General features: G+C 52.8%; 1 protein-coding gene across 2 annotated transcripts in view; it reads right to left on the minus strand.

Annotated features, from left to right (window-relative positions):
* Positions 1–11,826, minus strand: part of Fbxl7 (F-box and leucine-rich repeat protein 7) — a 74,022-nt gene that overhangs the window by 39,104 nt on the left and 23,092 nt on the right. The gene's annotated exons all lie outside the window — the stretch shown is intronic.

Here is an 11,826-nt window from a genome sequence, read left to right on the forward strand (position 1 = left end):
TCACAACCGTTCCGTGCTTTGGGGCAAGTAGCGACCGCGTTCGACTCGCCCACCATCCCTAACAACGCAGGGATCAGAAACTCAAATGCCCGCGATGCTTCCAATGGCGGTCACTGCGTTCGGTACTGAGGCATCGCACGAGATCAGTCTCTTAATAGTGAGGCCGAATCACTGCTGGAATCACCTTCCTTTGAGGAAGGAAAGCGCAGCTTGCGCTTGACGGCGTTGCTTTTTGACAAGCGCAAAGCAGACACCGCAGCAGTTACCAGTCGCTTCACTGGCGTCACAACATGCGCTAGGCGGCGGACGCGGATTAGTGCAGGGCCTCTGACGCTAGCGAAGCAGCAGACAGCAAAAAAGAAAAGAAAAAGTTTGGAACTCGGCGCAGGCGTTTAGACAAGAAAGAAAGGCAGACAAGTCCAGAGGAAGGATACGGCGCTGAGATTAACCTCAGCCGCAGCTCGGCCCGCGCCACCACGCATAAATCAGCATTCGCGCGCGCGGCCGAGAGCGCACTTTAAAGGGCACACACAACAGCACCGCACCAGTGTAGTACGTGCTACGGCAAGACTGCGGTTGTTGCGCGAGCGCTGCGGCGAGTTCGCATTCCGCCCACCTAGCTGATTACCTTGGGCTGAGGCGCGGCGGCAAATTGCAGCGCGCATGCTGGCCCGACGAGCATTTATCTTGGGACGGAAAGGGGGGAGGCGCAGAAATGGGCCTCGGAGTGGGCTGGCCGCAGCCATACACACAGGAAAAAAGAGAGGGAGGATGAGAAGAAGAGGCTAGCCGTAGCGGCGATGACGCAAGGCCCCGAACTCTATGGGATATGGGCGCGCTCCGGAAGTCGTGGTCGGTGGTGGTGCATCCACGGCGGCGAAAACATCTCGACTGGCGGCGCGCGCGGTCGTTCGTTACTCGTGGTATGATAATAATAATGTCGGATACCGTTCGTCGAAGCCTCGGACGACCGCCGTGCCGTCTTAATGCGAGCGTGCGCCCCGCAATCCAGCCAGTCAGCGCGTACTTCGTCCAAACGAGCAGCGGCGCTGTAATGATGAGACCGTTGAAACTAAGCCCGGCGCGCTTACGGCAGAGCGCTGTCGCCGAAGCTGTCCCGACTCTCGAATTCCGGAGTCCCGAAAGACGCGTCGGGACGTCTACCGCCGGCGCCTGGACGAAAGTGTATACGACAAAAGCTCGAATGTGAAGTGACTGGGCCTACACGGGGTTTGTTCTTCTCTGGGATACGAGCCTTAAACCCGCGGTTGGATATAACAATGCCCATACCTTTCACATCTCGCAATCCGCGCTTCATCGTCAAAGCTGGAATGGACAGCCAGAGGGCTCACGAACGAGCCGCGAGAACGCCCCCATGAAGAAAGACGTCCGAATTTTCCTGTTCCGCCAGAAACTCTATATATCGATACACGAATCTGTCGTAACGACAATTGTGTGTCGACAGCCCATTTTGTCGCAATCAATACACGGCGGCTGTACGATGTGAGTAGCGACCAATACCCACTCTCCAACCGCATCTGGCTGTTTCCCGCATTTGAAGCGAAACTCAAAAGGCACCCTTGTTGTGTTGTTGTTGCGACTGTAAGAAGGATGAAAGGGAAAGCGCACGGGCCTGCCCACTGGCTCGGGCTGAGCCACACTCGCTGCCACGTGCAGACAGAAGAGAGTTGAAAGATGCGAGAAGAAAGATTGAAAGAAAAGACTCGCGTCGCAACAACGCCGGCGGTTACAGATACCCCCTTTCCGGAGCCCTCCACTACGGCGCCTCTTTTTCCTTTCCTCTCTCACTCCCTCCTTTATCCCTTTCCTTACGGCGCGGTGGTGGCGATCTCTTTTATTACTCCCAAAAACCTGACCCTGACCTGGACACCTGAGCCTTACGGCGCGGCTCAGGTGTCCACCATGATGTGAGACAGATACTGCGTTATTTCCTCTCCTCAAAAACCAAAATTTTCCGTCTTTCAGCATACCGGGACAGCTCAGTATCGTCTGAAACGTGTAAGAAGCCCGAGCATGGCCTCGCGGCTGCCGACGTCACTGCCGTGAGATGGTAGATATGACAGCGTCGAATGGGAAGGATCCAGCCGTCCCACGACCCCGCCATATCTCGCGGGCGTACCCGCCCCTCAGCGGCGCGTGATGTGTACACCACCGACATCTCGCGGTTTGGGCCACCTGTAAAATGCTGTCGCATCAAAAGCTGTCGCTGTAAAATGCGAACTCAAACGCGAACAGGAAACGAAGATTTTACCAAGCAGTTTGGAAGATTGATGATCCCATCGGTCGGAAACACATTTCCGCAACACGACGGCTCCCTGCACCACTGATTTGCCCATCTTTTCTCGCCCCCACAACGCAGGCGCGGATTTTCGAACCCCGCGAAACGACAACACTGCACCTCGGCGGCTATATATCGCGATGCGTCACGAATTATCAGGAAACCGTACAAGACGCCGTGACAGTTTTCCTTGAACACTGAAAGCACGCCGTACGCGTTCTCCCATGCTCAAGAGCCAACCACACAATCTGGAAGCTCACTGCTCGCAGCTTCTCGTGCAGAGCCACATATAGTTGTCCCCTAGAACAGCTGCTCAATTGAAGACGATAACGATATCCTGTGAGCTATCTTCGCAGCGGCAAAGCGTTGATACAGTCCATCGGCCACACGCCTGCTCTGTTCACGTGCGCCTGGAAACCACAGCAGACGCGTGTTTCTTTATCGGATGCATGCCTGCATCGAGACACGAACCGGCGACCTGGCGGTCACCAGCAGGAAAGGACATTGCAGTCGCCGTGGCACAGCGACCAAAGTCACAAACTAACCGTAACTTGAACAGCAGATTTCTTTTAAAGGAAATCGCACAGTAACTGTCTCACATATCGGTGGACACCTAAACTGAGCTTGTAAAGAATGGGATAAAGGAGGGAGTGTACGAAGAAAGGGAGAAGGAGCTACCGTATAAGGAGTTGTCCGGAATAATTTCGACCAGCCGGCGTGCACTGACACAATACGAGAACAGGATAACCGCAGTAACTGTCTCTCTCTCGGCGGATACCTGAACCGAGCGCGAGAGAAGGGATGAAGGAGGGAGTGAAAGAGGAAGAAAACAGACGCAGTAAAGTGAAGGGCTCAACTGCGGCTTTGTCAAAGTGTCGAGTGAGACAGCTTTTACTGCTGCCCTCCCGCGTCATATATTTATATGGCGTCAATGAGGCATTATTACTAATTTCCACCACCTGACGTCGCACAGCTCACGGGCGTCTTAATTTTGCATTTCGCTATGATCGAAACGAGGCCGCGCCGCGTCAGGGATTTGATCCCGTGTCCTCGGGCCGACGATACCTCCGCTCTCGCGACCACGTGCAAGGATATGGGAGCCCGTGCTGCTTTGGGCGGCGCGTGCCAGCGTGCCGCTCCACTGGCACCGGAAGGAAAAGGAACGAGGGGGGCTCCCCCGATGCGCTCGGCGAGATCGGGGCCGATGTGGTCACGAAGCGCCATTAGCCGCAGCTCGACGGCGCGCGATTGAAAGCTCGCTCGGCGCTGCTACGTCAGAAACCGGCATCGGCCGCGCTGGGACGGGTCCGACCAGATGAGACCACGTGCGCGGCCATCCGCCACGAGAACTTCCTTCCCACCGCCTGGAGGCGCGCTTTGATCGACAGGTGAGGCAAAATGCGTCTGTAGTGTAGTTGACGGAGTTCAGCTGCTGGTCCGACCTGCCCCGTTTCGATAGAAGCGGAATGAAAAGACGGGTCAGTGCACGCTTTTTTTTTGTGCTTCTTTTGAGGCAGGGAAACGGCGCAGTAACTGTCCCACAATCTCGGTGGACACCTCAACCAAGCCGCGAGGGAAGGCAACGCGATCGAAATTAACACGAAGCCCTCCACTAAGGCGCCTCTTCTGCCTTTTTTCACTCCCTCCTTCGTAAAATGGTCATAAGGAACGGAAAGGACAGACTGGCCCAGTCTCCGCACAGCACACGGGAGTATTTTGCGTTTTGCTTGAATAAAAGAAAAAAAAAACGAAACGCGGCAGGGATTAGGTTCCGCGTCCTCACGCCGGAGGCCACCGTAACCGCTCAGCCACTGTGGTGGGACACTGATTATATGCCCCATTAGCACAAAAGACGACGTCCGTGCCCCGAACACTACTCACGCGGAGGAAATCACCATCGCGTTGGCTGCCGCGGATCCAGTCTCGAGAGAGAGAGAAAAACTTTATTATGACAAGTGTGTTTAGACCCCTCTTGGGTCCCTGGACCACAGCACGGTCCCACAATACGTCGGAACGTTCATGTGGTGTTCGTTCATGACGTCGGCACCCCGAAGCACCGCAGCAAGCTGCGATGGCGGGTCCAGAGACGAGAGCACGACCTCCCAGTCCTCCCAACTTGATAACGCGGGCTGTCCCTGCGGGGGAGGATCAGCACGGCAGCCGAAAAGGATGCGGGAGAGCGGCGTGAGGGTCGCCGCACAGGGTGCATGCAGGGGAAGTGCCACAGTAGTGAGATAGCAGCTGAGGGGATGAGAGAGAGCGGGTCTGTAGGCGTCTCCAGAGGATCTGTTGGGAGTGGGTAAGGGAGGGTGTGGAGGAGGGTAAGTCCGATGGTCCAAGCGGGGCACTTGCGTGAGCTCTGCAAAGGTGTGCGCCCGTTCTCTCGAGAAGCCTGGACCGAGGCCGTCCTGAGCCCGGCAAATCAAACCTCGGGTCATTTTATCGGCAGCCTCGTTTCCTGGATTCCCAGAGCGAGCCGGCACCCACTGGAGCTCTACCCTGCGTGGTAAGTTTTTGGTGGGGGTCGAGTCATCATCACTAACTCTCGGAGTGCCTGGCCGGAACACTGAACAAGGCCGCATCCCATACAGGGCCCTCAGAATTCTAAAAACCTGCGAATACCTGGGTTTTCCAACCCACCGCACCACTGTATGGGCCCCAGCGCATGTAGGCATTGAGGGGAATGGGGCAGCTGATTCCGCCGCCCGCGCGCTCACTCACAGAGCATCGCCTCACCTATACAACCAGCGCAGGATGAGGAACTCACACCTGCTATTACTCTTAATGATATTTCTCTCCTCTACCAAAATTTGCTAGGCCACTACCCACCCCCTGTAAAGGCCTTAATAAGGCAGAAGAGCTCTGGCTTCTCCCTCATTACACCAACACGGTACTGCGTCCGGCAGTTCTAAAGCATTTCAATCCGGCATTCTCAGGGGAGTGCCCACATTGTGGGGAGGTGTTTGCGGACACCTATCACATGGTGTGGGCTTGCCCCTCAAATCCTTCCTTCCTTCCCACCCCATCTCCTCCCTACCCGAGAGGACTGGGAGGCTGCCCTGCTCGGTTGCTCCGACCTCCAGGCCCAGCAAGCCCTGGTGGCTCAAGCCCGGGTCGCCGCGGAACCCACGAGGGTCCTGGACTAGGGACCCCCCCCCCCCCCCCCCACTTAAATTTATAGGGATCAGGCCTTTAAGGTCTGAGCCAAAACCCTCTCTGTACATAGTTCAGTAAAGGTTTATTACCACCATCAGCCGTCTATGGCACGAAATTCGGATGTCAGAACGTCGGTGTCCGATGTCACAACATACGTAAACAAGCATGTGTAAACATGAATGACAAAATGCAACGTACAATGGCCTCTAAGTTATGCATCATAGTCATGACTCAGCACTCAACAAGTAACGTAATGTAAGGTGTTATAGTTTGAACAAAGTATGCGTAGTCATAGTCATATGACTGAATCATTCTGCAGCGTAGCATGACTCAGCGCTTTACAAGTAACGTAATGTAAGATGGTGCATAGAGGTTGTACAAGGTACGCATACTCGTGCCTCGTAGTCGTAGCCAATAATCATAGTCATTCTGCAACGTAGCATGACAGTACTTTAATGCTTTAGCATGCATTCTCACACGTAAGCAGTCTTAAGTGTGTCAGCCGAATTTTGGTTGAAAAAAATGCGCGCAGCAAAGATAGGAAATGAAAGACGCAGTAACTGTCTCACTTCTCGGAGGACACCTCAACCACGCCGTGAAGAAAGGTTTTGGTTTTAGTTTGCTGCTGTGGGGTTTAACGTCCCAAGGCGACTGAGGCTACAAGTTGGGGTTGTACTTCTCGATTAAAACCGTAGAAAAAAAAAAACGAAAGCTACGCCGAATACAGTTTTCGAAATTCGGTTCTAACACAAAATGGTCAGTATTCCTAACCACATGTACGCCGCAGCGAGCTGGCTACTGACTACGAGTTAAACTCAGTCGAGGGAGACAATTAACCAAGTACGGAACCCAGGGGCGTATAGTAAGACGTTGGTACCATTGGAATAAAGCAGCCGTGCACTTTTATGAATTATTCGCTACCTTACACGGCTCTTCAGACCGATAGGCTCAACCTCCTTAGCGTCTGGCAGCGAAGCGCTGTTTGTTCGCTATTAAGACCCGCTTACAGCGGTTACATCCTAAACAGGAGTAAAAGCGGAGTAATCTATCCTCGAGTGCACTCCCTTTCATAAGAGAGCGTGCGCTAGAGGACAGCTTAAGCCTTTTTTTACTCCCCTATAGGCGTATCCACGTTTAGAGTGTACTTGGTTGAGTACGTTTCTCCACTGTATGCGTAAGGCCACTTACGTGAAACTAAGCACAAGCGTAACGAAAAAAAAAATTGTTCCAGCTACCTCGACCGCTCGGCGACAGCTCTATCACGCGTAAAATGAAGACCATGATATTTCCAGATTTTTCACTCAACCCAGCGTAACATCTAACAGCTAACATAAATATCCAGTTTTATACGCCTCGCCGCGGTGGCTCAGTGGTTACGGCGCTCGGCTGCTGACCCGAAAGACGCGGGTTCGATCCCTGCCGCGGCAGTCGAATTTCGTTGGAGGCGAAATTCTAGAGGTCCGTGTGTGTGCGATGCCAGTATGCACGTGAAAGAACCCCAGGTGGTCGAAATTTCCGGAGCCCTTCACTACGGCGTCCCCATAGCCTGAGTCGCTTTGGGACGTTAAACCCCCATAAACCAACCAACGTCTTCATTTCGACTAGGATGTCATTAACTCGCGTTTGCTTCCTCATCCACTCTGCCCTATCACACCTATCATTTTTCTTTCCATAGCTCGCTGCGTTGTCCTTAACTTAAGCTGAACCCTCTTTGCTAGCTTCCATGTTTCTGCACCGCAGGTGACTACTGGTAAGATACAGCTGTTGTATACTCTTCTCTTGAGGTACGTTGGTAAACTGCCATCGATAACCTGAGAGGACCTGCCATATGCGCTACACCACATTCTTGTAGTTATTTCCCTCTCATGATCCGGATCAGCGGCCACTACGTGCCCTAAGTAGACGTACTCCCGTACCACTTCCAGCACTTCGCTACCAACCGTGAACTGCTGCTCCCTTGCGAGACTGTTCAACATTAATGTGTTCCATGTAATTAATGCTCCATGCGTATTATCAACTGGAAACCTAGAGAAGGTACGCGACACGCGTGCTTCATCCGTTGGAAGATCACCTACTGACTTAGCCGCGAGGCCAGGCGTACTGCTCGCCTCATTAATTCGGTTCTGACGCCATGCCAGCCCTTGAGTTTTGTGAGAATTTCAGCTTTACAGACATGAAACTTGCTACGGGAACGCGGAGTTCAGTGCGAGTGGTTCCGAACCACAGGCGCGCGCTGTGGTATAGCGTGCCCGTGACGCACGATACCACACAGTGTTTTATATTATGTTTTTGTTCTATATTAGGAAACTTTTGTCTTAATTTTTGCTTCGTACGCGCTCTCGGAACATTTTGACGCTGGTGCAAAATGGAGCGGCAGTCGCCCTTCAAAAACGGCGATAAATGTCTATACGATGTCTCAGTCTTATTCCTTTCTCACACAGCTTTCGTTCCAGAAGGACGATGCACCTGCAAAGCTTACATTAAAGCTTAGTGCAAGCACGCTGCTGCGGCCTGCTTTCGTGTAGACGATAACGAAGTAAATGAATGCACCAGCCAGCTCGGAAATGGGCCGCCTTGCCGTTGCCCGAAATATCAACCGAATCTAAACCATGGGCCGGAGTACCCGGGCTCGAACCCGACCGCGGCGGCCGCGTTTCGATGGAGGCGAATTGCAAGAGGCGCCCGTGTGCTGTGCGGTGTCAGCGCAGGTTAAAGATCCCCGGCCGGTCGAAATCATTCCGACCTCCACTATGGCACCTCTTTCTTCCTTTCTTCTTTCGCTCCCACCTTCCCTTCCGGCGCGGTACGGGTGTCCACCGAGATATTTGAGACAGTTACTGCGTCACTTCCTTTTCTGAAAAAAAAAAAAAAAATTAATTTTTCTAAACCTTCCGCTAGGTTTGAGAAAAGGAAAGGCGCATAACTGCCTCAAATTGTAGCTGGACGCCACCGCCGGCCTACTCACAGCGCAATTGAGGTGTCCTCTGATCCAGTGGGCCAGTATACACTTGCTACTCAGAGGCTTCACACACATACGCAAACCGCTGAAACCCGGGGAGTGCGGCTAGAACTGATTTCCGGGTGGGAGGGGGGAGCTCAAGAACTGTCTCGCTCTCGGTGGACACCCGTACCGCGCCGGTGGTGGTGGTGAAAACATTTATTAAGAGCCGCGATGGCTGTTGGTTGAGGGGATCGAAAAGGGACATAGCAATAGTCTGGTACGGCATTCTTGAAAAAACAACCACATGCCGACGGTGGGATCCGAACCCACGACCTTCGAATTTCACCTCGATAAAGCCCGTATAACATCGGGTGGTTCAACATACCAAATCGACATGAGCGACGCCGTACCGGAGGGCCTTGAATTAATTCTGACCACTTGGGGCTCTTTAATGGGGGCTAAAGGCTTTTCATGCTTAAAACACTGGCGGGGGCTTAGCTTTCGTTAAGCCTGGTAGGTTGCGAAAGCAAAAGCGCAGCGCCTAGCCGCCGCGGTGGCTCAGTGGCTATGGTGCTCGGCTGCTGGCCCGAAAGACGCGGGTTCAAACCCGGCCGCGGCGGCTGAATTTCTTTGGAGGAGAAATTCGAGGCCCGTGTACTGTGCGATGTCAGTGCACGTTAAAGAACCCCAGGTGGTCGAAATTTCCGGAGCCCTCCACTACGGCGTCTCTCATAGCCTTAGTCGCTTTGGGACGTTAAACCCCATAAACCAACCAACCATCCATCCAACTCAAGGAACGCAGTGCGCCGCGTCTACAGGTCACGCGTGGCTACCGGCCGCTGCTACGCGACGACTCAAAGCGTCTTCGGTAATTTTTTTATATTTTGTTTTTGATGTTGTGCGACTGAGAGAAAGAAAACATAATCTACAGCTGGTATGACGTCACAGCGGCAGTAGCGCCACAGGTGCGCGGCGCGGCGTAACTGCAGCCGGGCTACCTGAAGGAGCGAGTTGGTCGCCCATATTCACTCCGCTAAAGGTCAAACGTAACTGCGGCCGGGTCACGCGAAGGCTTGAAAGTGCGAGTAGTAGTGCTTTCGCAATGAAAACGATCTACCAAAAATTAACTCGCTGCATTACAGCGAGTTATGGAAAGAAAACCGATAGGTGTAACGTTAAGAGATCGGAAGTGGGTGGAGTGGGTGAAAGAACAAACGCGGGTTATTGACATCCTACTTGAAATCAAGACGAAGACGTGGGCTTGGGCAGGCCATGTAATGCGAAGGCAAGATAACCGCTGGTCCTTAAGGGTAACGGAGTGGATTCCAAGAGAAAGCAAGCGCAGCAGGGGGCGGCAGAAAGTTAGGTGGGCGGATGAGATTAAGAAGTTGATGATTACACTTCTCATAATCTGTCCCCTTCATTATATGAAGAAATGTGAATTTTGTGAGCTTCTCCAACCATGAGAAAAAGATTTTATTTTGTTTGTAGAACGGAATTAACATGCACTAACATCGCACAGTACAGCGGGCGCTATCTTCAAGAATGTTGGGCCAGCGGTACCATCCCTGAGGAGTGCAAATGCGCCAATCTAGTCCTCATCATCCCCGAGCCGCGCGAACCACCAACCTTGGCCAGCCTCAGCCCCATCTCTCTCACGTCCTGCGTTGGGAAGCTGATGGAACACACCAGACTCTTAAGATACCCCGAAGACAACCATCTACTACCACGGTTGACAGGCTCAGGCTTCACACAGACGCCGACGCTGCACCCGAAGCCCGACAGCCTTCGCTTTCATGGCACTCCTATAACGCGATCACTTTAAAAAGAATTTCGCATAGCAGAATGACAAATAATAATAAAATAAAAAGTATTCGTGCTGGGCTGGCTATCGACATTAATTATATACAGGAGATTCTTCGTAGCCATGGCTTCTGGGCTGTTCCTGGTGGGTCGAGTACCCGGGTTCGAACGCGACCGCGGCGGCCGCGTTTTGACGCAGGGTTTCGGAAATGCCAAAGGCGCCCGTGTGCTGTGCGATCTCAGTGCACGACTCCCAGTCGGTGAAAATTATTCCGGAGCCCTCCACTACGGCACCTCTTTCTCTCTTTCACTCCCTCCTTCACCTCCTTTGACGTGTCCGCCGAGAACTGAGACAGTTACTGCGTCTCCTGAAAACCGCAGGGGTTTCAAAGGATGCGTAGTAACCTTCTTCGTTCTTTCTCTTAACGACTGTTGCGTTGGTGCAGTACAGGAATGTATAGGTGTACAGCTTGGATTACTCCAGTGCTATCTGCCCGTCATTTGCTTCGCAGCGCGTTCGCGCTGGGCCTGAACAACCGTACGATATCGACTGTCGCACGTATCGCAGCAAACGCTCTTATCTATCGCTCGCGATATCGCACCTAAAATGCGCCTACGCACCCAAAATCGTTTACCGCGCTCTTTGAAAGTGCAGCAGACATAAAATGGGCGCTAAAATATACATATGTATTCTTGTAGCACAACAGACCACCGCGTTAGACGTGTGGCTATGTGGATTTTTTTTTTTATTACTGGCGATAGATATGCTGTATACCGTCCCTATGTCACTGTGCGGTGACTGATGCTAGCTGCGCTGCGCACGCCCCGTTAGCCTCGCTGGGGGACGTATTTTCTTCAATAAAGCGCGGTTGATAGTCCAGTGCACGTTGTGCATTTTCTTACCGATTCCCCCTATTAAAAAAATATGAGACAGCAGAAGCAACCAGAGCGACGCGGCAGCTTTCAGGCCTCCGTGGCTGCCTCACGATTGCTTGGGCACACCTATTGAAGAGCCGCAAAAAGCGGTTTCCGACTTACTATAGCACGAGTGGTCAGCATACGACGCATATGCCTTTCGAGAGACGGAAAAGCAATGCTCTTTCGCGAAAATCGCACCCCTCTCCCTCCCCCCTCAGCCTTCCTACTAAAAAAAAATAAGACCCGGAATAGGAAAAAAAAAAATAGTCCAGGGGTGGGGTCCTGCTTCGCGGAACTTGAAAAGGCGTGCGCGCTTCTGATACGTTCGATTATTGAATCCAGCATGGAGAGCCACAGGCCGGGCCAGATTTACTTCGCTCGTCATCGGCACTCGGCTGCGACGAGGGGCTTCACCACAGCAGTGCGCCACGCGAACATGCCCACACCATTTATTTATTTCTCTATTTATTTTTTACTCAGCTTCGTGTATTATTTCCTTTTTTTTTATTCGTTAACGTATCAGACTTGCCCAAGTAACCCAACTCGGGCCGCACTTTGGTCGATTAATGCCTAAACAACAACAACACAAAGAAGCAGAACGGAATCTGCTCCACGCAGCGCCGACCATTTGCGGACGGGGAGCGCCACACCGTTTTCGCCGCCACACAAGAAGCGTTGGTCGGCGTGGCGCGCGATGCTAGTGCGCTTC

The sequence above is a fragment of the Amblyomma mixtum genome, chromosome 6 (genome assembly GCF_055824585.1).
Source record: "Amblyomma mixtum isolate Tamu chromosome 6, ASM5582458v1, whole genome shotgun sequence".
Lineage (NCBI taxonomy): Eukaryota > Metazoa > Arthropoda > Arachnida > Ixodida > Ixodidae > Amblyomma > Amblyomma mixtum.